Genomic DNA, 25,902 nt, shown 5'->3' on the forward strand with positions numbered 1-25,902 from the left:
TGAGTAGTAATCCCGCGCACGCGAACTCACTGGTGCACAAAGCCACCAACACCCATCACCTCGCGCACGCCACACACACCACAAGTAACGTTTGCATTCAAAAAAAGAGAGACAAAATTTGAATGGTGATAGGAAAAAAGCTAAGACAGATTATTGAGATCTGTGGATTTTGGAAGGTAACTTTTATCACTTTTCACACAACATTCCGATTGCGGCATTCCGAGCAGCCTTTCGGTAGTTAGCTGGATTTTTTGACATGAAGGTCGAAAACCGTTTGCGCATGTTTTTCAGATATTTCTGTGCTTTTTCGATCAATTCTTTCTCCGTTTTCGCCTCAAAGTTGTTGCAATAGATGCTACGGTTTAGGTTGGGATCGATTTTTTCGGTTCGGTTTAGGTTGGGATCATCGATTCGATCGATGGGATGCAGTTGGTGGACGTTTCGCGGGTTCATCGACTTAGGTACCATATCGATATTAACCACTCCATCTCATCTAACGATCGCATCGAGTACCAGATCCGGCCAGATCTCCGTGTTTTCGTTCCTATAGTGTTTCTTGATGAAAAAATAAATTTCCAACAGGCACTTTATGATGTAAATTTCCCGTTCACGGCCAGTTCAGAGTCAAACAAGAACGACGATGATTGTCAGCCACTGCATTACCTTCTTGAGGAATTGTTGAGGTGAAATTAACTTCAGTCTGGAGCTCACTTTCTTCGTGCAGGAATTAAAATAACAATTTCCTTTTCAATGGATGTCACCCTGGATGAGATAGGACTCGCGGTTCATCGTCACCACCTCGAGGCGATTCACCGGGAAAATAAATTGGACGATCTTGTTCAGCTGCTGTCGCGTTGAAATTATCTGTTGGTCTATGACCAGTGGACGGCATTTCTGGATTCTAGCATGCATGTCTATGTTCGTTAGGTACTTCTGCACTGTTTGATTGGTAGCACTGACCTGCCGGACAATCGCACACAGCGGTGTAACCTTTTGGAGCTTCTTGGCACCCAGAGCGTCGGCCATACGGAACCGAACCATTTCTCGATGATGTGATTGTTGTCCAATAGTACCAAGATGCAGTAGATGCCGAAACAGAAGTCACCGGCATCCAAAAAGTGTCACATGATGTCCATTTTCGACGCAACGAAATATCGTTCTTTGAACCCGAACGAAATAGCTTCACTATTTTCGTCATCACGTTTAGAGTTCAACTGATAGAGGTTTCAAATTGTTTTTCAAATAAACTGATAAAATCACTTTTAATATGCATTTTATCGAGCTCATTTATCTATCTTAGTTTTTTTTCTTATCTCCACAATTTTTGTCGCTTTGAAGGCATGCAAGCGTCTTCTAGCACCAGTTTCTAGTGTGTGTGTCCTCTGACAGTCTCGAAAAGAAGGTGTAGCACGCGTCAACAAAGAGAACTCGCTGGCGGTTCTATTCAATTCCCTTTCTCCGGCCCCGGGGCCACAAAAACCCGATCAAAGTGCGATTCAACCTCTCCGGAGCTCCGGATATTCGGATTTCCACCACCAAAGCATTCGAACAAAATCAGCAAAACCGTGGGAGTCTTGCAATACGAAGCGCGTGTCTCGTCGGTGTCGTCGTCGGTGGTTTCGCACCACACACACCAGATCAGATCGATCGGGAGTTGGTTGTTAGTTGTTGCTTCGCAATAAATTGTTAGCGTTTTGCGATCGCGCAACACGCAGCAGCAGCAGCAGCAGCAGCAGCATGTCAAGAGTTTGCTGTGCCGAGTTGGTTGCCAGTTCCCTCCGCCAGTTTTACCTTTCGTTTCCTTTACATTTTTTGGCGAGGGGCGAGGCAATTATTTTGGAAGATTTTTCGGCTCGTTTTTCATAGCAACAGAGCTCGCTAGCATTGGTGTTCGTTCGAGCGCAATGTATTGGGACGAGTGGTTTTTTTTGTGGTGCAAAAAAATTGGATACTTTTTAAAGTTTAAGGACGCTCTTCAAGAAGCCTTCACGAGCAGCAGCGAATCATTCGGCGCGTTACTTGGACGTTTGGAGATGAAAGTAGACGAAACGAAACCAGCCTTCGCCCGGGCGTATGGGAATGCTGGAACACCAACGACTCACTGCACCACTGGCCAGCCTGCCAGCCAGTCAGTCAGCCAGCCAACGGTCGGAAACCAGGCAAACACGCCCGCACCGTGTAAACAAACCGAGGTTTTCAATCTCGAACACTCTCGGTTGCAAGTTTATGTTTTGAGCGAACAGCCTGACAAACAGGCGGCACGGAGCGGTGCACGGAGGCGGTGGCCGTGAAGCTGGGCCTGGGTGTTGCGAGTGAATTATGCGCCCCACCCAAAAACCCGATTTACCCAGGCCTCGGTTCTCGGTAAATAATTGTTTTGCCTCGATTCATTAGAGATCGCAAAGCCGTCAGAGAGCGAGAGCGAGAGGGAGCGAGATTCCAATTCCGTGAGGAGGATTCAAACTAATCCTATTTGTGGCTGGTTTACGCATTCACGGCAAACTTCCCCCGATGGGTGCGTGTGTGTGCGTGTGTGTTTGCCAGTCAAGTGCTAAGATTAATTGGGAAATCGCGAACCGAACCTCTCGTTGGCGAAGTTCAGGTCCAGGAGAGGCCCAGTTCTTGAAGGAGAACACCACGTCGCTCGTGCGCCATCCATCTTCATATCAAATCGGTGGCTAGTAGTGGTGGCTTTCAATGGTAAGGTCTGCTTACTTAAAGATCCATTCAAATTGTTGGACCATTTCGGCTCGTAACAGAATGCTTTCGCTGTTCAAACCATTTGTCAGAAAATATCGGCGCGATCGCGGCAGGAATCGACCAAGACCAAGATGCCAAGGAATAGAGGAACAAACGAGTCAGTCTGAAGGCGAGAAAGACGAGAGCTACCGATTCGAAAGGAGCTGCTTACCACTATAGTAGTCAATGGAACAAAACCGGATTCCTTCCTTTCCTTCGGTTGATAATTTAACGAAAAGCACTATTCCCAAAGGAGGGGATGCAACCGAGGAGTCGATGCTGCTGCTGCTGCTGCTGCTGTCGAGCTCTCGGGTTTCATCCACAGTGAAGCTGGGAGCGTGGAGCGGGGGCTTTTGGTAACAAATTCGGTCTGCAAGCTCGTCTCGTTTGATTGATTACACGTTGGCACGTAATTACATAGCTCTTAACGCTCTCCAAAAAGCATTCCCTCGGTAAGAGTGGTGTCTGTGCTGTGTGAGGTCGAGGATGATGAAGTGTTTCGAGCGTTGCGATGTGCGAGGAATCCTCACCACCCGTCCCGCTCCCCCCATAACCAAGAGAACTTCAAAGCATCAGAAGAAGAGCTCGCAGGGAACGCAACGCTGAACTTAATACCCACTTTGTTCCAAGTGATAGTGTTTTTCGGGAGGCTGTGGTATTGAAGGCGTGGGGAAAGGGAGGCTGGCAAACTATTTGCCCGTTGTGGTTTCGGCTTGATGAATTGGATCCTTCCGAGCGGCGAAAGGAAATTGAAGCAAAGGAGCGACTCAGGACGCGGTGGCAACTTAAGCTCGTATGGAGCTCGCCGAGAGGCTCCGACCATCCCATCTGGGAGGGATTTTGTGTTGTGTTGTGTAGTAGGGTGTAGGAGTGGCATGGGCATTGCGCTACTGCGTGCGTTGTGGAGACTTCTGAACAGACGGGAATTGTATCGGCATTCCAGCTCCCTTCTGCTGCTCTGCAGAACAATGGACGTCCCTGAGTCCGGGTTTGAAGCTCTGTTTTTGTTAAGCAACACTCTAGCTACCAGCTAGCTGGAATGCTGGGGACCACGAATTCCTCAAATAATGTAGTGGTGGTGGCGTGTCTCTAATGAGTGGCTTGAATTACGTAGCGCACGGTTCGACCGCGCGGCTACATCTGGATTATTAATTTGTTTTTTAAACCCCAACAAAAGGATGGCTCACAAATGCTCAAAAAAAGCCAATAAAAATAAAACTAAAACAGGAAAAACAAGTCAACGAGTTCACTTCACAGATCTTATCAATTGATAGGATTGATCCTTCCGGTTGAACGCATCGCAGCGCTTGATTCAATCGCCAGCAAAAATAACCCGGGAGTATTAGGAAGGGCGAACAGTAGGCGCATGTGGCAACGTGGCACGCTTTGTTTTGGCTAACCTGCCACCTGCCGGAGTGGAAAAAAACATGACAACGCAACGGCACCTCGGTTGCAAGTGGCCAAAGGGAGGAGATTTGAATTTTAATAATGTGGATTACCCCGAGCACATTGATTGTGGATTACGTTTCGCTTTCGCCCTGAGCCCAACCACACAACCCAGCAGTCCACAGTTTTAAAGAACGGAAATGTTCCATCTTCCCTCCTGAGCCCATCCCCAGCAGAATCGGAAAATGGAATCACAATTCACTCGAGCGAGGCAACGCATACGAATCGCCGCTTCTTAGTGCTGGTCTTCGTCTCTGTCAGCAAAAAACAAAAACCAAAAAAAAAAAAACACCCGGATACGGAAGTGATCTCATCGTTCGATCGATCTTTCGGAAGATGGTAGTTATCGAAGGGACGAGGTGCGGGGTACCGGATGCGAAGCAGGAAGCGAAGGCTCCGTAAAAAAGAAGAAAAAAAGATAGCGAGCGAAAGAGCAGAACTAGACGCCATTTGCTATTTGAAAACAAAGTTATTTCCAGAGCACACAGAACGGTAATTGGCCTCTAAAGAGATGACGGTGGAGATGGTGGTAGCAGCAGAGGGGAGAGGAAAACGGGGCATCATTTCGATCGTTCGAGGATTCCAATCACGATTATGATGAAATCGCTTTTCCACTCCATATCGCTTCGACTCCCGGTTATGAAAACTCGGTCGGTTCTAGGTTCCCGGAGACCCGGATAACAAAGGGATGCCGTGAGGACGAGGATGTAGCCTCTGTAGTAGTGGTTCTGTCACGCACACGCACACACGCTGACACACACACATACAAAAGCAAACAAGCCAATTCAATGAGCCCGTCGGAGAGACGGTCGGTTTGTTTGCTTTTCATCAACGATATTGTCGAATTCGATTTGTGGGCGAAACGCTTTCGAACCCCCAAAACATGGCGTCTTGTGCGTGTGTGTGTGTGTTTCCTTCGCATTGTCGCATTCTCCACTTCCCGCAGGCCAATCAATTAATGATTCATTAGACGAAAGCTTTGATGTGCTGGCGTTTGAGACACATTGCTCCCGCACAAACGTAAGCAGGAGTCAGACTCAGGAGGAATCGGGAATCCTTCTCGAAAATTCATTTAAGCATCGAGCGTCCCCAAGCCATCCACCATCCACCAGGGCGCCGTCCTTTTGCATTTCAATAATCGGTACCACCACCGGGCCTCGCCCTAGGCTGTGGTAACGGACAACCAACCAACACGCAGCCAACCAGCCAGCCAGCCAGCCGCTACAGTTGGTGAATTGAAATTTTAATGAGATCCTGTGGGAAAATATTGATCTAATTAAATTTTATCTTGCCTCGTGGTGTGGGGAGTGGGAAGAGGATTGCGGACCGGCAATACCGGCTGCGGTCGGTTCCGTAACATAATATTGTGGTCGCACGCTTCACCAGTTGGAGGATAGTGCCAGGATCAAACGATTTCATGTGGTGGTGGTGGTGGTGCTGGTGGTCGTGGCGACGTGCTCTGTACATAAGTAGGCGTAATTGCTCGAATCGATTGGAATCGTATTGCCATTGGCCTATTGTAGTGCCGGTGCCCTGGAGTTTGTAACCATTTTGTGGCGGAGATTACACTTTGTATTATGCTAATGATGGCCTTTGGTATTCGTCAAGCCGTCGATGGCAGTGTGGAATGGCATATTAGCCACATCCTGAATACTGATCAGAGGTGCTCTCTGGATGTTATACTGTCCTGATATCTGGTGGTATATTAGTTGACTTACATTTTATATTTTAAAAAGTAATGCTTACTTCAGCAACTTTCTGTGCAGCTTTTGTTGTAAAATTTCAGAACCGATTTTGTAGCTCAAATTCGGTTTTGAGCCTCTGGTTTCACAAAAACGAACACTGGAGCACAGCGGCACCTAGTTCGGAAACACAATGGAGAGCTCTCCTTCCGAGAAGGTGCTGACTGGCGGTCCGATCACTCGAATCATCGAATTTTGTGCCACACGCCTTTCAACGCCACTGGGACTTAACAGCGAGCCCAGCCCAGGAAATATGCTTATTCCGTGTTCCAACATCAAAAACACGAGAAAGAGAGTGGCGGAAAAGGGAAGGAGTGCGCGGGTAAACCAACAAAAAAGCAGCAGCAACAATGAACGAACGAAAAAAAAAACGGACAACATTACGACCAATTCCCTCAGCACGTCGTCCACTAGGCAGCGTTGCCACGGAGTTAAGAAATTAATATTTTAAATCTGTTCACGGTCCGCAATGCTTGCACCCTGTCTCTCTCCCTTTCTATCTCTTTCTCCCTTTCTCTGTTTGTTTCCATCCTTCCAACCATCCCGGAAAGGGGGATGGTTTTGTGAGCCGCATGGGCGCATGGCACATGTTTGTTTTTATGATCATTTCAGGAGCCACGGACGGTTCGGCCTACGATGCGTCCTGGCGCGATGATGGAGACCCTCCTTCCGATGTTTGTTTTTGGCGGAAGGAAGGACGGAATGTGTACGGGATGAGCATGAGTGAAAGCCGCCAACCGTGTTGGGACCCGGGAAGCACCGGGCGCACCGAGTGAAATGAGCTAATTTCACGAAGGGCCCCTTTTTCCGGAACCGGATTTTATGGAGCTTCCAAATGGTACCGTGGTTACGGGGCCAGTAGCCGTGTCCCGCGCGTTGTGATCGTTCAATCGTTAAGGAGAGGCTGTTTTTTTTGCGCTGTTGTTTCAGTTTCTCTTACTTATGCACAATGATAACGAACCAACAGCTGGCGCCACAATTGTTGAGCATTTTGTAGAGAGGAACGCATGCACCAGGACGGGGACTCCTAAACATGCCGAGCGGCCGAGAGTTTTTAAATTTATCACTGGCTTTCAATTTTAACCATCATCCTGCTATCAAAAAGATGATGGATTATAACTGCATCATTCTTCACATTTTGCATAAGATGAATAGCTTTACCAAGGCGTCTTGAACGTCGTTGTCCGGTTTTGTGATAAACAAAAGCATCGCTTCATTCCAACGCATTTAAAAGGCAATCGTTTCCAGTTATGGGACAATCTAAGCTGCACTTCAATGCAAGCATTGGAACTTCGCCAACGGTCTATAAAAGGATCTGACAAACGGAGACAAATTCCAGAGTATAGCATTGAATTTTTGAAGGAATCCTGTCTGTGTACATTGATTCACCATTTGCCTGGAGATTGCTTTCCAGTTGGATTAGAATATGAAGAAGCCGCAGTTTTCGGTTTTCTTTTGAAAACTTTGCCGCACCATTCGACTGATTTCAACAGCTTATTGGACGCCCAATGTCGAAAACAAGAGCGTTTCCATGCTTGCTCTATGTTTTTAGTAGAGTATTTTTTTAAGGGGGTTTCGGTATTTTATTTTATTTCTTCACAATCACTTTTTATATATTTTTATGAATGCTTATCCTTTACAGACTATTCTGTAAAATTTTGGGATCAATCGAAGTAAAACTGACAAAGATATGGATTTTTGAAAAACAGAGTTTCATACAAGCCTCCATGCATCTCGCATCTTTGAATCGCGTTTGGCCATCGTAGCATAAAAACTACTGGACCAAAGGATTTGAAAGTTTGAACACACATTCTGTTCACTATTTGTCAGCTAGTCCCGTCAAGTTTTTGCAAAAGTTATTGATACTTTTTTTTAAATAATTATGTAAAACTCGTTGTTTGAGGCAACATCGAAAAAAGCATCACTTTTTCAACTTCAAAAATCTGCCAATAATCGAAAAATGAGAAATTTAACAAAAACTCGACGGGGCTACCGGGATATACTTATAATTTATCAAAGGAATATTTATTTAAATATTTCAGATGCCATGAACGTAATTTTGATCAAATCTTCCTTAAAATAGAATCAATTATTCTTGAAAAGTTTAATATGACATTCTCTTGAAAAAAAGTTGAACCGTTTCTTCGCCAAAAATCGCCAAAAATAAGCCTTCTTTTACCCGAATTTACCAAAGCTCCCCCTTAAGGCAGAAGCTCATAATGATAGATTAAGCAGTCTTAAGGATAATTTGAATATCTGGCGTGACTTTACTGCAATTAAATTCGACACCATCACGTTATGCAAATACTCCATATTTCTACGAAAAACTACTTTGTGATCTGATCGCTCGTATTGGTATTTATAGTGAACCTTCATGAAAAAGAGGTCTTCGTGCCAACACATAAAGCATGGCATTTGATCTGCATCATGACATGTTAAGCTCGTGTTGAACAGGTAGATCGTACCGCCATTGGGTATCACCCCTTTACAAAACAAAAACCAAAGCCATTCGATTGATTAAAGAGCAGCTACATCTAATATATTAAACATACAGCTTCATAGCAGCTTCTCACTAATCCCTCTGCATCAACTGTACGCCAATACACGAAACACTATGTCAAAATACATGCGACATGGCAATGTATTTTTAATTTTGCACCATTTTTAACGGATCGATTGGAGCGAGAACACCGCCACAGCTGCCACCGATCGTGACCACGGACGCAAATGGTGCAGGCACATGAATCCCCCCCACGACTGGCACTTGGCTGCACTTTTCCGCTCCCCATCTCTCCGTGCTCTAATTTGTCACTTCTCGGGGCACTCGGGGCTTGGGGACCAATGTGGGCTCGCGGTTCTCCCAGCTGCTACTACTGCTGGTGGTGCAGAAAATATTATAAATGCACATCATCTGACACTCGTTCGGAGAGTATGGGGGACAGAGTCACAGAGCGTACCGAATTCGTACGTGATCTAATTCCTTCTCTTCCTTCTGCTTCTTCTTCAAATGTTCCGCACTGGTGCAACAGTGTGTCCTCATCCGATTGGCCAAAAGCAGCAGATGCAGCAGCAGCAGCCAATGTCTAACTGCAGCAATAAATCATCGGCCATAAGTTATAATTCCCTTCACATTCCCTCCTTCTAGACTCCCCCAAGAGGGTTCGGACAGTCACTCATTCGAGTGCTCGCCGGGTTTTTCGATAAATCAACTGCACCGCAATGGCTACTCACAGCGTGCGCAGAGTGTCCTCAAACTGAAACCCCCCATTCAGCACGCGACACGCTCGCGTGACGAGATGGATTTTGAATCTTAATTTTTGGCCGCCAATCCGTACTCGACATCCTCGAGCACCGCTTTCGAGCGGGCCGAAAACATCGAAACGTGTAAAATCACATCACCACATCACGTACATGACGCCAATCACTGTCCCGGTTGCACAGTGTGTGTGTGTGTGTGTGTGTGTCCGCCACATAACTCATCCTCATCGTGAGATTGCATCCCAGAAAGGTAGCAAGCAAAAAAAATGCAAAATGAAATCCGCGGTGGACTCGCGCGCTGCAATTAGTCAGTACGGGGTGCATCTCAGGGGAGAGCCGGCTGGACTGGACGCTCGGTCTGGTCTGGTGCCTGACCACCACCACCACCACCACCACCACGTCGTCACCGGAGCATTTGTTCATTAGTCGCTGTGCAGCGAGCAGCGTCCGGTGCAGCAAGCAAGCAAGCTATTCATTTGATGTTTAATTATCAAACCAGCAGAAAAAGGGGAGAGAGAGAGGAAAGAGGAGGTACAAGGAGCGCTGTTCCTGCTCGGCCTGCGATCCATCATCCCAAACCTTCACACACCCCAAAGGAACAGTCACGTTGACCGGTGGCCGGCCGTAAAAAAAAAATAAAAAAGGAAGACAGTTTTTTTTTGGCACCGAATCGACCTGGCATCGAATCGTGGTGATCAGAAACAGCCTCTTCTCTGATTGATCCATTTCCTGGTCCGAATTGGCCCCCGCGCTGGGATGGTGCAAGCTGTCAACGCTGTCTGTCTGTCGCCGAGAACGCTAGCCATTGCGCTGACGTGGCGCGACATTCGGTACGTCGGTACGTCGTTAGGAGCCGCGATGAAATTGGTTGTAAACGAGTTCGAGTCAGCAGCAGCAGCAGCAGCATGTGCAACGTGGCGTTGACAGCTGCATGGCGAATGTATGTTGACGATGGTGCCGCAGCTGTGCAATTCGTGAATTGAACCATGCAAACCAAGCTGCATTGCAATGCCAGCATCGTTTGCCAGCAACCAGCAATTGGCAGCCACAGCCCGGGCAGGGTAAGGGTGCCGTGCGCGTCTCGAGCGTTATCATCACTTCGTCTGTCGAGCGGTCGTCACGCCGAAGTACAATCATTGCGTGCATCGGTGTGCATCTATCATCCTGGCTGTCCAAACCCCAAAACCCTGTTTCGTGGCTTATGGGAATTTTATTTTTCCCAGCACTATTTGCACCAAAATATTCTCTCGCACACACACACAGTGACAACAACGGAGTGACAGTCGAGTGAGGTCCGCTTGGAGTTTCCTATTTTCTAATCGACATCCACCCTTCGATTGGCTTTTCGAATTTGCCTTTTCCAGTCACTACGATAGAGGATGAGAGGGTTTTCCGAGGTTTTCTCGTTCCAGTTTCCTTGCGATAGAGATAGAGGGAGAGCGAAATGAATGCGAAATCCCTTACCAAAACAAAGCGCGAGCGTTTGCGTATTGCGCATTGCGAATCGAATATTGATGCGCGACGATTGATGAGCTTTCGTATAGGATAGGATTTTCCTACCAAAAAAAAAAAAAAAACAAGAAAAACGGAGCACATCCTCGTCAGCGTGACGACGCAGCTAAGGGACCGTTGGTTGTTGGTTTTCCGATGATGTTGACGAAACTCAATTAACGCCACCGCACGCTGTGACGTCAATCTGTGTGGCCGGGCGATCGACATTCATAGTTCATACGTAGTGCCTACGTGGCGGTCTCCGATTGTGCCGGCATCAAATAGGACACCGTACTTCGCTTTGGAACACAAAGCACGCGCCCAGTTTGTGTGATTTGCATTTGCGAGTGAAATGCAGCGAGTTGCTACGCAGAGCATCGATATGCATGTTGTGTTTGGTTATTAATGTCACACAAAAAACCCACAGTCCATTCGTATAGGTGTCACTTTGGTTTTTGCCCGGAAGCCCCGCTCTTGGCTGTGAGGTAAGAGGCAAAGATCCTGCACAAAAAAAACTAACCCGCATTTGATTGTTGTTTGGAAGCGAAATTATACCGCATCTCTCTCTCTCTTTATCTCTTCTTCTCTCTGGCGATTGCGTTGCGAAGCAATAGTGTGCATCAATGAAAAGGACCCCTTTTTGGTAAATTGATTTGCCAAAAAGCTTCTCAAAATATTCCCAATAATTGGAATTCACTCGCATAAGCTCTTCGGAACGTTCGATTGTAATTTTATCTCGCGACGGAAACCATCGAAGTGGCTCGAGCTTTGAACCGAGCGCGTCTCCAACAAGAGTTCACCGTTCCTGGTCCCTTTCCACGTCCTTCCCGAAGGATTTCCCCCTGCGATTACGTGCCATCTTCGCACGTCATTCGCTCGCAAGCGCGTCCTGGGACCAACGGTATACCACACGGCGACCGATCCTCTATTTTTCCGAGGTTCCGGAGAACCGAGAACCGAAAAGGCCAAGGCGCCAAGAGACTCGGGAATTCGGGACACAACATCCCCGGGAAAAGGGCAACACCACCCCTCAGGAGGGGTGTATGTGTGTCAATAAAGGACGTCGAGGTCGTGATGCCAAGTGATGCCGCACAGTCATGGGATTCCGGGGGATCGCCTGTACCTCCCAAAGGGATACACCGTTCAACCAGCTCCCTGTGTGTGTGTACACGCACACGTGAAAGGTGAATACTCACCAGGGCGTATACACGATGGCGGTTGCTGCTACTTTGGTGGTCGCGGATCTGACGTTTGACTTTTGGCTGGCTTTAATGCGCTTCCTCGGGCTCGATCCCTTGAGCTTACTTGTATTGTGTGTGTGTGTGTGTGTGTGTGTGCGAGAGAGTGTGCGAGCGTTTAATATCCTCCACCTCACTCACTCACTATGGGTTCCCTTTTTCGATAAGATCCCACAACAGACACAGGCCAGCGATCCAATGACACATCCCGCTGGCGCGATGAAATTAGAAGCCGAAGCTTGGCGCGACCGCCGTTGCGGTTTTTCCGGGCCCTTCGTTGAGCCCTTCGGTAAGCGGATTTCATTACCAAAAGCCTCTTCTTCCCACTTTTCGCTCGCTATCTTTCTCTCTCTTTCTCTCTCTCTCTCTGGGTACGACTGATAGTGAGCAAAGGAAAAAGGCGAGGACACTTTCGGTGGTGTGGCTGGCTCCGGGTATTGGCCGCGGGGTGGCGCACCCAACCGGTTCGGTCGGTTCGGTCGGTTTGCCAAAAAGGCGAGCTTTTCCCCCCTTCGTGAATTCGTGATGCGTCCTCTTCTTCTACTTTCATCACTTCCAGCCACTAGAAAATGAAACGCCTTTGCACGCGAGAGAGCACAGAGAACGAAGGGATGCTTGCTCCCGTTTCTGTTGTTGTTGCCGGTGTTGTGAGGAGCAAATTGCTGTTGTAGATGTTTTCTTTTTTTCATTGCTGCAGTGCACGTCGGAACTAGAAACTGTTGCTGCATGATTCATGATTTTCGCGCGCCCCGAAGCAGAAAGGAAGAGGAGGGGGCAACTGTTTTTGGAAAAAATATTTGTGTTTTCTCGCTCGCCTCCCACGGACGATACGTCGACTCTCGAGAGTCCCGTCCCGTCCCGAATCCGACACTTTTTCCTTTCTTTGGTCCGCCCATCAATCTCGGCGTTTGCGACGAAGCCGTCGCCGGTCAAGTGACGTTGCTAGGAAAATCCTCATTTATCGCACACCACACACGGACAGAAACAAACACGGACACACGGGGTCCGTCAAGGAGTACCATTTCGTCTGTTTGTGTGTCAGAAAGTGGACAGAGAATGAATGGTCGAGAGCAAGTCGAGCAAGATTGCTCCGAAAGATTCGTCCTTCGTGTAGCGCATTCGTAATCAAATCCTGGTAAGCGAAACCGTTGGGACGAAAGCAAGGACAGAAGGACGATGAAGAGGGGTGGAATGGAACCACCTCTCCCACCCCACGCTCCACTTTATCATCGCAGCGTTGACGAAAGCTCGTGTCATTTGTCTTCTTGCGTTCCGGGTTCTTCCGGGGACGGGTATCGGTGTTCGGGATGCGCCAGGCAGCCCCCCGTTTTCACAGAAAGGGATTAGTCGGTCCAGGGGACTTTACCTCTCCTGAAGGTGCCCAGAATCAACCCAAAATGTTGACGAATGTTGGTCGGTTGGTTGCTTGTAGAGGACGTAGGCAATCCGCTCCGTTCTTCCGGGGTTTCCTCGTCCTCATTCTTTGTTTCTTGGGTTGGTGGCCGTCATTGAGGTGTCACACCCGGGCTAGCACGCGAAGGGCTTTGTAATAACATTTTTCTTATCCGCACTCCCTCCTCCGCTGTTTGTTGTTGCAGATAAGCCTCGGGTGCGCTGCTGCTGTTGCTGGTGCTGCTGCTGCTGCGTCTTCTAGGATGAAGTGACGTCGTTAGCATCATCAGAACGAACGCCGAGAACGGACGAGGTAAGTGCAGCGGTCCCTTCCGCTTCGTTTTGATGCCCTGTTTTTTGTTCTCAATCTATCTATCTCTCTTTTTATCGCTCTGTCTTCTTCTGATCTCTACACTTTGTTCGACACTGTTGCTGTCGATGTGTGCGTTGCCGAAGATCCGCTCCGTGTCATGCAACGACACTTCCGGGGCGATTACTTTTATTGATAGCAATTTCGGGGCGGTTCTGCTGTGGTCCTTCTCAGGACTGGATTTGATACCGGGACGCCGCTGCAGCTGCCGCTGATGGTTAGTTGATGGACGCGCTCTTGAAGCGCTGCCAAGGGTGAGGGTATTTAAATTTGTCTCGAATCGAATAATCGAAACTGTTGTATATCATTGTTGAATCTTAGTTCACGTTGGTTGCTCTGCTTTATATATTTCCCAGCAGAGCAACCAAAGTGAACTACGATTCAACAATGATATACAACAGAAAGGAAGGAGTTGAAGTTGTTGGTCGCCTAGAAATCGGTCGACATAATGATGTTCCAGGGAAGTGGTGTCCCTCTAGATAAAGCGGGTTTTTGACGAGAGTTGATACACGGAAACTGTAAAGTGACGAACAAGAGAGAAAAAAAAACCAAGTAAAATATCATTAGCGCTTCAAGTGAAGGACAGCTTTCAACTACCTCAATCATAAAGGAATTCCCGGTATTACAATACTAAAGTTATGCTACTCTCGAATGGAAAACTTTTCGCTCTATTTTCGGCCCTTCCTGCAATTCCGTCCAATTTAATGAGGATTCATTATTCGCCGACTTCCGGTGGATCAACTTTCCGGGTGCACTTGCTGCAAAAAAAAAAATCCCAAAACGAAATACGAGAACGACGCCCTCGAAGGCATATCTCGCTCGAAGGAGCCCCTTTCAAGTGCGAAAGTAAAGATAGAATGTTCTCTGGGATTTTTTCCCTGAAAGTTCCCTGAGCTGAAGAACTAAACTATAAAGCAACAATTTTCCTTCTCTTCGTTAGCGTTGCTGCACAGCTCGAGCAGATACCAGCTCGAGAAGAAGGAAAAGCAAAATGAAAGAAGTGAAACGAACACGAATGCCCGACCACCATACTTCATGTGCCAGCGAGCACAGAAGCGCTCGCTTCTTCCTCTGGCATTGGTTTCGTGTTGCGAGAATCAACTAACTACTTCCGAAAGCAGTAGAGCCGCTCGCTTTTCGCACAGAGCTGTAGACCGTGGACGTGGCCACCAGCGTTTAGAGGTAGTAATAGGATGTTTTCCGTTTGCTGGACACATTCAGGACAAGCTTCGTCCCCGTGTTTCTTCTCTTCCATTGAAGCAGCACCCGCAGCAGATCGGATCGGATGCCAGCTGCGTCCGTCAGTTCCGTAGACAACTGACACGACCATATCCGCAGCGACCAAATTGGACGAATGTAACGATGTTTAAAACCCAAGAAATCCGTCGATTCACCACCGGCTCGGCCTCAATTTGGAGTAAAGCGGCGCCCCGAGGCGCCCCTTCAGAGTGAAACTTGGACGTTGGACGAAAACCTCGACGAAATTTGTCACAAAATGGGTCAAAATGGTCGCCCTCTAATTTTTTTTCTCGCTCATCCTCCATTCCACCTCAACGTGGCTACGGTTTTCGTCGTGGAGCGTCATCAAATCATGCATTCCATGCGGGAGGGGAACTAGAAATTGCCGGGGCCACCGACATCCCAGGTTCGCGTTCACGCAACAGCTGCAAAGTGCTGACTAATGGAATGGTCTATATAAGTCTGCGCCGGGGACATGATTGAACAGCGCACGCCGCTCGCGAACGATACGGATATGATTTATTCCAAGTCATCACTTGGGTGATATCGTTGTCGTTGCCGTCCTTGTCGCGATACAATTGCCCCGGCCACTTGCCACTACCTTGCTTGGTTCGCGTGCCAACTATGAGCTTGCAAGTATTTTGGCCAGATTGGCAAGCGGTAAGCAAATCCAAAAAGTCGTTAAGCACTCGTTCCAAGGGACTGGTCGCCGTGTTCGAATGAAGACGAACACTACTGCGAAGCGACTTATCAACACCGCCGCCAGTCTCGGCCACAGGACCGAATATTGTATATCAACCTTGGAATACCTTGCAGTACAAGCAAGCACTTCGTTCAGTAATAGCTACAAGCACCGTAATAGCTGCTTTGCGAATCGAAACGCACCGCACCACAGGATCGACCGAGGCGTTATCGACGACCGAACAACCGAGGACCGGTTCTAATCCTTTCGGTCGAAAAATGGTCGTGAGGTGGTCGGAAGGAGTCGGTAAGAAGCGGCCACATAATCAGCTCCTTTTTCCCATTGGTGGACCCGAAGGTTATCGCACAATTTGCAGCCTGTGGCCATCGAAGTTCTATTTAAGGGGGAGGTATCGGCCAAACCGAACCAAAGTCTAATTTATGGCCAACAATTTTTAGACATCTCTTGACCCTCTACACTCGTGAGCACGGTTTCCGAAGCTGACCGAGGGACTTACCATGCACACACACACATACACGCACGGCGTCGTCTATGAAATCGAATTCCGGTCACCGGCGCCAGGTCGGGTTCAATTGAAGCGAAAGGCACAACGCAACAACATAAAGCAGTATTTTCATGATTGGATTGGGATTAAGTTGGAAAGTTTGACCGGTCCGGGCACCGGTGGCAACATCGGATACCCCCGCCCTTTCGGGTGCTTTCGGGAGAGATGAATTATTGTGGGACCGCAATCGCAGAAGGGGATCGCGGTTCCGGGTCCCGGAGCAACCTCGATAACTTTCGTCGACGCGACGCGGGTCGATTATGGAGATGATGAACATCGAACTGACCGGACCCCGGGGGGTCTATGGACCTCCTTTCTATGTGTGTGTGTGTGTGTGACCGGGTGGTTCGAATCCATCGAAAATGCTATACAGCTGCATAATTTCGGACCTCGCCGAGCCCCGTTCCGTTGCGTTCCGTGATTGGTTGGTAATTCAATTTTCGAAAACATTCCGAAACAATCTATTAGGTTGTGGGTGAGGTCAAGTTGTTTCTGCTTTGCGTTGGCGTAGTATCCCTGGAAGAAGGATCTAGCACGCTCTCTTTCTCTGTCTCTCTCTTAATACAACTATATAGAGAGAAGGCAAAAGTTTCCTCTCATATAGATCGCTCAGTTTTCGCTTAGTCCGGAATCTGTCATTGAAATTGTGGCCATCCGGCAAACGACGACCACGACAAGGACGATAGCCGCGTAAAGACGAGCCCGTCTCGTCTTACTTTGCTTCCTTGTCTCCTTCAGACCCCCAAAAACTGACACAGACTCGATGCTAATTAATTATACGTCAATGCGGCGCGAGGTTCGTGATGGTGGAGGTGCGAAGGGCGACAAAAAGCTGGGAATTATTATCGGGACTACCCAGCCCAGAATGCCGCAGCGCCAGGGGAAGATAGCGTGCGCCACGCTGTTAACTTGCAGCTCGAGCAGCCCGAGTACCGAGCGGCGTACCGCAGACCGCAGACGCAATCGTTACTCAATCGCAAATCCAACCACCACCACCACCACCACCGCAATTGGCACTTGGGATTGGAGGAAAAGTTTTCTCGGAATTTTCTTTCCTCGTCGATGATGGTCACCGCAGACCAGAGAGGAGGAGAAGGCGTGGATCAGGGGGTTGGCCAACAACGCTGCGGCCACACTGGACGGTTAATCAAACGAACGAACGAACGAACGCTATCGATCCAATTATTCCACAGCTAATTAATCAAGTGAGTGAATAAATTTGCCTCCTTAGCATCCGAGATTGGTTCGGATCGATGGTCATGGGCCACCGGTCCGCGGAACCACGTAGCGTTTTGTGTGTGTGTGTGTCTGATCCGATCCGACTCGCTATCTTTCTCGCAACTACCGCAGCGCACTGTTCGGTTTTCGGTGGTGGTCAGGTGCCGAACCGGGACTTAGACAGCTGATTCCGTATCGTTCGCCAGGTGACGCAGCGTTTGTACAACGAGATGAAGGTTTTTTTTTCTTCTCTCTGTTTTGTCAAGCCTAAGAAAGCAGACCAGGGATGGGATTGGAGGCGGAAGATGATGTGCTTTCTTCCGCAAGGATTACGAAACGCGTAGAGAGTTGATTAACGATAGCGTTTGATTGAATTTTGTTCCAAAATACAGAAGCAGGTAAAAGTTTGTATAATATGAAAGGAGATTTCAAGTGGTCATGCACAAAATCAACAAACCAAGCAGTTGTGCTAATTCAAATAGTATTTTAACTGTTTCACTTCATGGGGGGTATTTTAATTTATTTTTGAAGAAATGATTGTTAAACGTTTTTACTGAAGGAAGAATGTTTCAGAAATGAGATGTGAAAAGTTTTCAACAATGGAATCAAAACAGACAGAAATGCAACCGATAGCAAACCTTGAGATCAATACCAGCCATAACGTGTTATGTATAAAAATGCAAAGTTTTTTGTTATAGAATGAAGTTACCTTTTGAATAATAATAACGCATAACTCTTTGCATACATAAAATAGTCTAAATCAACATTTTTCCAACTTCATCATTTTACCTATGTTTGAAATAATTGAAAAGTTTAAAATATTTTAAAGGGCGTACCACGAGAAACTAATAAGCTAAGAAAAGAGAATTGATTATAATCTCTTTTAGTAGAAAGAGAATGAAGTTACGAATGCTACTAACAAAAAAAAAAGATTTTTGTAGACGTTTCGCCTCGGGATTGTTGCCATGGCAGTATATTATTTACACATTTGCATCAAACTGCGTCTTAAAAAAAAAACCATTACATTAACTAAATTTCATTGCAAAACATCCTCAAATAAAGCCTTTTTTGGTCTGTATTTACATTAATTGACCCTCTAAAAAGGTTTTCCTCGCTTATGGAACGGAATAAAATTAAAAAAACGTCATTGACAAATGTGAAACTATCATCGCAGGTAATTATTACCTACCCTAGACGACGGATACGACATAGAACCGTCACGCTAGCGCTCGTTTTCAAACTGATTCCAACAATCATCAAGAACTATATTTATGATGCTCAAAACTATTTAAAAGCGAACGGAATTCAGCCATTTCTGTCCTCACTGTCATCGGCGTGGAAACTATGCTATACGCACCTGCCGAATCACCACACCCCTCATTCTGGAAGTTGTGGCCAAGTTAAGCAGCGCCAAGGCAACGCCAAACGCGGGGCACAGTTCGGTACGACACGGTATGGTTTCGTTTTAGTGAAATTATTATCATGATCCAACCAGCCTAATTTCCATCTACTCGAGCCCTTTTCTCCGTGAAGCAGCTCGAAGATACCGCAGCGCTTATGCCAGCGGCTTTCCCTAAGTTCCCTACCGTGATCACTGGCGTCTAGCGAGGCGTTGAAGGTAATGCGGAAACCAACGACGACAACGACTGCGACGCGCAAAGTACTTCCATTTAGTGCCGCTACTCGCGCGACGAGGTGTGTTACGCTCGCTTGCCCGGGGATGACGAAAGTTTAAAGTTTTTAGCCCGCGTTCCACCGCTACCCTGCCTTGCGGACGCCTTGCCTGGTCCGCTTCACCAAAAAACCCGCGGCAGCGTAAGGAAGTCGTTCAGTTGCCGGCAAGATGAAGTGACAATTTAAATTATCTGCCTCGAAAGCATGCGGCATGCGGTGCGGGTCTCCAGCCCCCCCCCCCCCTCATTGCCTGCTGCCACGAATTAACTCACGTCCTAATGTCTCGCCAGGGGACGGAAGGAGTCGGAGCTGCCGGCGCGCTGGCATCCGAAATGAACACGTTATGGTAATTTTGCGTGTAGCTGGTGAAATGCTGGTGAAAAATCCATTAACCATCCAGCGAGCGAGCGTGCGAGCGAGAGACCGTCAACCACGCGCGGGCTCCGTGTTGTCACGCTATACCGGCCGCGAGGCGCACCTCTTGGCCGCGACCGGAACCGGGACCGATGGAGGCGCCTGGTGGCTGATGGAGGCGCCTGGTGTCTGGTGATTTTAGGTTTTTCTTTTTCGCGAGCGTCAGGCTCACCGCAAGCGTCAGCTCTCCTTGTTTGTAACTTCCACCGGTTTACCTCTTTGGTCGGACGGTGAAGCCTTTCGAACGCGAAAGGCACCAAAAAACCACCGACCAAACAACCGAACGAGCGAAGGAACCGTGAACCGTGAAGACCGAAACCAAGCAGGGGGGGGATTTTGAGGTGGTTTTGCGTATAACCGAGGTTGCTGCACCACCGGTCGACGACCACCATTCGGGCCGGGGTTTCGGGTGCCGGTTTTTCGTGGCCGTCCTTTTTTAATCATACTTTTCACCGGGGGTCCGGTGTGTGTATGTGTTCCCTTTAATCACTTGATTAGAAGCACCCGTGGAGCGCTGATTTCTACCTCTGCGACTACGACGGTGACGGTGACGGTGAGGGAACGAGAAACAAACAGAGAAACTCGCCTCGTGCCGCAGGATAGGGATTTTCCCGACCCGGGAAAACGCTTTTTTTCGGATTTGATACCACCGCCCCCGCTTTGATGGCCACTGAATGCGATGCGATGGCGTGAGGTAGAGGATAAGGTGGTTTTCCTATTTTCCTTCCTGCCCCAAAAGAGGAGCGAGAAAGGCAAGAAGGCAGCTGGGAAGCTGGAGAATGATTTACGATGCATCATTTTTGACAAATTGCTTTTCGAGCGTTTCACGTTCGCAGGTTGGAGGTTTTTCGTCGGATATGAAGCCTTTTTTTTCTTTGCATCCCGCTGGAACTAGAAACAAAGGGAGCTTAGATAAGTTTAGACTCGCGAGAATGCTTTTGATAAATTTATTTCTCATTTGATGATCGAGCTTTTTTGTTGGAAAAATAACGCTTCGTAAGTGCATGAATTCGATTGGGTGTTCTTATTAGCATGCATGACTCCAGGCACTTCTTGTCTGGTGTTTGGTTTAACATTCAAATGGAATCTTCCAGATAAATTCATGGTTACTCATTTGCAACCATTAAAATTGCAAGTACTGTTCAAATATGGCTTTCTTTGAAAATTCTTGCCACGATGAAAAAACGATATTATACCTCAGGGATGTTTTATGCTGTATTTTTTAAGAGACTCGATGATGATGATGATGATGTGTTCCACTTCTTACCTCTACACAGGTTTGAGAAGGACGAATTTATTTTCAACTTCAATTTTCAATTTCAATTTGGTTTATTCATCTTCGTTTGCCGACTAGGCTCTGTGAAGTTTCATGAAATTAATACATATAAGAGGTATACGCAAGAAAGGATGAGTCACGCGTAGAGGGGTGATACATTTTACGGAGTGAGGGGAAAACGCGAAATATGATAGTTAGACCATCATTTCTAAGGGGAGGTGTTACATAATTTAATTATTATATTAATACACTGCACGTCATGGAAGACACTTGGTTGCAATTTGATGACATTTTCCTCTGTTCAGCCAACATGTTTCAATGAAAGAGGATTTTTTCTATCTTTCTATCGCTTCAAATACACCATCCAAATAAAATTACGATACGGTTGCGCTCCATTTCCCATTTTTAATCACATATGAATCCTGGTAAACAAGTTTTTTTTTTGCTTAATACCACCCAAGTAAACCTGCTGCAGTACAGAACATTTGCAGCAAAATGACCCATTTCCTGTTACACAATCACTCAAAGGTGATCTCAACGGATCCTAATGGAGCACAGCAGCTGCTGCTGCGGGAGGGATTGCGTAAGTGGATTGCGCTCAAATGAACAATAATACCTGCCTCTAATAATGCCTTTCGTCAACGCCATTCACCAGAGAGCCATTTGTAACCATTTTCACGCGCAGCGACAGCGCGACACAGCGCGACACAGCGCTACACACCATTCCAAATCTTCCAAATGACTCATCTCGAGCCAAAACTATTTAATTATGTCAGCAAATTGTCCGCAAACGGCCGTGTCGGTCGTGACGGTCGTGTACCGACCGATTCGCAATCCAATGGTATATCCGTTCCGTCCGTCCGCACATTGCTGGCATAGACTGGTAGACGACGACGACGACGACGTGCAACCGCGCAAATCATGTCACGCCAACAGCGCGCCCAACCCAGAGCATGATCATTTCACGTGTTTTCTGCTCTTTTTGCACACCAGCCATCCGGCACCAGGTAAGATGACTTACTGTCACGCCACCTCATAGGTACACGGGTGCAGTGAGGAGAGAGTGAAAAAGGATTCACTCAAAAAGCGTGTCCATCCGAACCATGACCGAGCAGCGCAACCGGCGCGCTCCAGAGCAGAGGACACACAAACACCACGGGGCCACGTGGCACGCTGTTTGAGCTATTAGAAAATTAGTTTTCACTTTTAGTGGACACACCACAGCAGGGGTGGTGTGTGTGTGTGTGTGGTTTTGGTGGCACACCAACAAACACACGTACGTACGTTCTTATTAATCATTCAGCACCCATTCCATCGCCGGGATGCCGAAGGTGAGCTCACCAGCACCTCGTCAGCATAAGAAGCAAAAGCAACATCATGCGTTGCTCCGTTGCCTCGTTTGTAAGACAGTCGGAACGTGCTTGCACCAGACACCAGACCACATGTGCACAACTCGACCTTCGTGTGCCTGTGTGCTGTGTATGTGCGCGCACATTGATGTTTGTAGGAGCAGGGAGCAGATGTCTACGCGACGCACAGCGGCGGGGGGATGAATTATGCAAATTTACTACCTTGTTTACATTGCGAGAGATGCTAGGCCGAGCGAGCGCAACCGGTTCGTCTCTCTTTAGGCCCGCGGGATGGCTGGCACTGACTCCCATTCCCGGCTCCTCTTCAGCAACCCCAGTTGTTATTACTCCCGCTGTGGAGGTGTCCAGCCGACAAAACCGCAAACTCGCGTCCACTAGAACACTGTTCTGGCTCGAACCAGTTCTGGCGTAATTCGAAAATGGTCTTCAGATTTTGCAGCAACCAACGGACATCTGTTGGTGTGACAGCCAACCTAAGAAGCGACCACCGATCGTCGATCGATTGCGAATCGCGATTGCTTGCTCCCAAGCTATGGTCCATCGCGATGTTTTTTTGGTGTTCCAGTGACCGCAAACGAAGCAACAGCATTACGCATGGTCATGGATGCGCATGGACGAGGAAACCACCGACCGACCGACCGAGGTGGTCTGGATACATGCGGAATGTTTTCGCTCACTCGTTCGCTCGCCTGAACCACTTGTTTATCGATCTTCATGTGTGTTTTTTGGGGGGGCTCGGGAGACGAAACGATGCTGACCGGTGGTGCGTGAACCAGCCGTGAAAACATTTGCTCATGTGTGTCGTGAAGCAAAATAATAAACGGTCACTCGCCGGGGCGATGGCTACTCGCACGCGCACACCCTACTACTGGCGCACTCCTGTCACGTACACTCCGGACACCCTGGTGACCGGTCACAGCATGCGTGGAGTAGCGCAACCACACACATACCGTTGGTAACTAAAACCACGGTACGGCACAATATCGCAGTAGCCCAGACCGGGCGACGACATCTAACCGGGGAAGCCGCGTCCGACCGACGGATATTCCCTGTGTTTTTCCGCTCGACCACGGCCCGCGCGGCCAACTGGACGGACAGATTGCCCAAACCGCTCACGTATCCTCGGTGCTCGGTGCTGGAGCAGCGGCGCTGGTGACTCGTCGTCATGATGATCGTGCTCCGACTATCGGTCTTTGGCCACCATGTCAGCAACGCACACCAGAACATTGTTCACCGTGTTTTTTTGGGGTGGTAGTGGTGGTGGTGGAAGGGAAATGTTTTTATTACATTCTGTACGCAGTCCCCCACACATCCTGCTCATCATCTGTATCCGCTGCCCGTCTCCGATCTCGCTCCGGTTTGTTGGAATGTTGGAAAAGCAAACTATTCCCGGCTTTTAATTACATCGTGGGCGAGTGATGGTGTGTTTCTGTGCTGACTGTTTTTTTTTTCTCTCAGTGTGCGTGTGTGCGTGTGTGTGTGTGTGGTGGTTAAATTGAATGAGCCGGGCGGCCGTTGAGTCGGGCTTTGGATTGAATCTTTGTTATCATTTTGATTGAAATGACGGGCGCTCGCAGGCAAGCGCAGGGTCGGTCGATAGGAACAATAGCCCAGTTTCCAGTGATGGAAAACGGTTGATAGAAGGGTTTGGAGGGACGTTTTCCATCTCACGCACAACTCACCAAAAACTATATAACACGACATTTCATTACGGGACGATCGAGTTTCGGCGAAATGGGACATGCATTAATTTCATTACACTGCAATCTTTCTTGCAATTTGTCGCGACTCTGTTAGAAATTGAATTGATTTGGTTTTTGTTAACATTTCACTTCCTATTAATCCATACTTACATCCATCAAAATAGAATTCTGTGTTTGTTACTCAACGAGCGATAAATCAATCAACAGCGGACACGATTATTTATTAGCAGCCAATAACTTGTAATATAAAAGCATACATTTATTTATTCACCCTCAGCCTGATTAGCATGATAAACAACGATTTGTTTCATTATATTCGACCGTTGCAAATATACAGTAAGATAAAAAAATGTATCCGCCCCGGCGAGAATTTACGTTTTAGCTGTTTTCCCCAAACATCTAACTGAAAACATAAAAAACACGTATTTTAATAGATATATAGAATAATACCTTTCTCGACTATTTTTATGATATCTTTTTTTCTAGTGAATCTTTTTGAAAAAAGTAGAATAGAAATTAGAAAAAAAAACAAAACTATTGATATATGATTTTTTTATTTTTTGAATTACATGTTTGAAGAAAACAGCCAAAATGTAAAATTTTTGTAAGGGTAAACTTTTTTTCATACATTTCATTATTTTCATAAATGAAATAATTTTAGCAATGGCTCAAATGACAGTTAGCGCTAAGTTTATTACAGTGTACTGCTGATGAAAGCTGCCATCACGTACTACAATTTATATACTCGTATTGAGCCCAATTTATATTTATTACGGTTCATGGGCTTCTTTGCGGATTGTTAATTGTTAGTTAGTTGGTTGTAAACCTCCGTTGTAGACCATCTTATCAACGGATTTGCCAAACCTTCGACATCTCGATCCTCATAATACACTCATTCCGGGATTCCGGTATTCCGATCGAGATTGTATCATCGAAATTGGGGTACAATAAACTCTCATTGCTTGATGTTAAATTAATGACGGATGATTGGTCCGCAGCCCCAAAAAACTATGTTCATGTTCAGCGCACGAGACCGTCTGATAAAGGGGAGAAATATGCAACCCAGATCTTGTTCGTGGCCATTTGTTAAAGAACGAACGGTAGTTGGTCGGTAGCTTCCGATCCGGCATTCTAATGACCTGCTCAAACCAACGGAGCACATCACAGGAATGTCCTATAATGGTTTATTGTGTCCCCTGTCTGTCCGTCCTCACAACTGCTACTGTCATCACCACCGACCACCAGTAGCGCAAACAAGAAGCTCCAAAGCCGCCGAAAGCCGCGTCTTTGGCGAAGACGTTTAATTATCTTTTTAGCTTGCCCCCGGATGGGTCACTTGGCGGGTTCTTTGGTTCGCGCCCCCGGAATTTAGTGCATCGTAAAAACGCCGGCCCCCGCCCCCCGGCCTCAAGCAGATTTGACCACCTCCCTCTGCTTCTCCTCCTCTTACACCACAGGCCTTCTGTTGGACCACCGGAACCGGAGCGCCATCCTCCTCCTCCTCCTCGCGCACCAATCAAACTCATAACCAATTTATCGTCCACTTTATGGCCATTCCGCACATCCGGAACGAGCGCGTGCACACACACACACCGAGCGACCGACTGTCAACAAGCGCTACTGGACATCGTCCGTCCGCCTCCCAGCACCGTGCCCTGGCGTGCTGACCGTGTCTTCATCGGAGGCCATTTTATTGCCATTCTTTTTACGATTGTTTGCGCGTTCGCGACTCCACGCTCCGGCTTCCTGGTTCTTGGTGGTGGCGCGCGAATCAACGACGACGCGTATTCTGTGCCAAAAATCAACCTCCTCCCACCGCCACTCCGCACCGCACCGCACCGCACGGCGCAACCTTCTTCTGCTGCCCCCTCTCCGAGGGACTTTTCTAATTAAATTTTGGATTGCGCTGCACAGAGTGCACTTCCCGGGGCGGGCAACCGAAGCAGGCGACGTTAGCTCTGTCCTTCGCAGGGGCACTAAATGATCCTCAGTTATAATTTATTCGCTTCGCCATCCACCCGTCTCAGCATGACGGCTTGAGAGGCGCAGCAACCGAGCAACCGAGGCTCCTACTACAACAGAACA

At 47.7% G+C, this 25,902-nt stretch overlaps 1 protein-coding gene across 4 annotated transcripts in view; it reads left to right on the forward strand.

The window, feature by feature from the left end:
* The first annotated feature begins 13,520 nt into the window (after window positions 1–13,520).
* The window catches only part of LOC125954609 (potassium voltage-gated channel protein Shal), a 55,591-nt gene continuing 43,209 nt past the window's right edge, over window positions 13,521–25,902 (forward strand). For all 4 annotated transcript variants that reach the window (XR_007469047.1, XM_049685063.1, XM_049685062.1 and 1 more), the window contains exon 1: window positions 13,521–13,619. The gene's annotated coding sequence lies outside the window, so the exon portion shown is untranslated. The remainder of the gene's footprint in view (window positions 13,620–25,902) is intronic.

Source organism: Anopheles darlingi, chromosome 3, assembly GCF_943734745.1.
Source record: "Anopheles darlingi chromosome 3, idAnoDarlMG_H_01, whole genome shotgun sequence".
Lineage (NCBI taxonomy): Eukaryota > Metazoa > Arthropoda > Insecta > Diptera > Culicidae > Anopheles > Anopheles darlingi.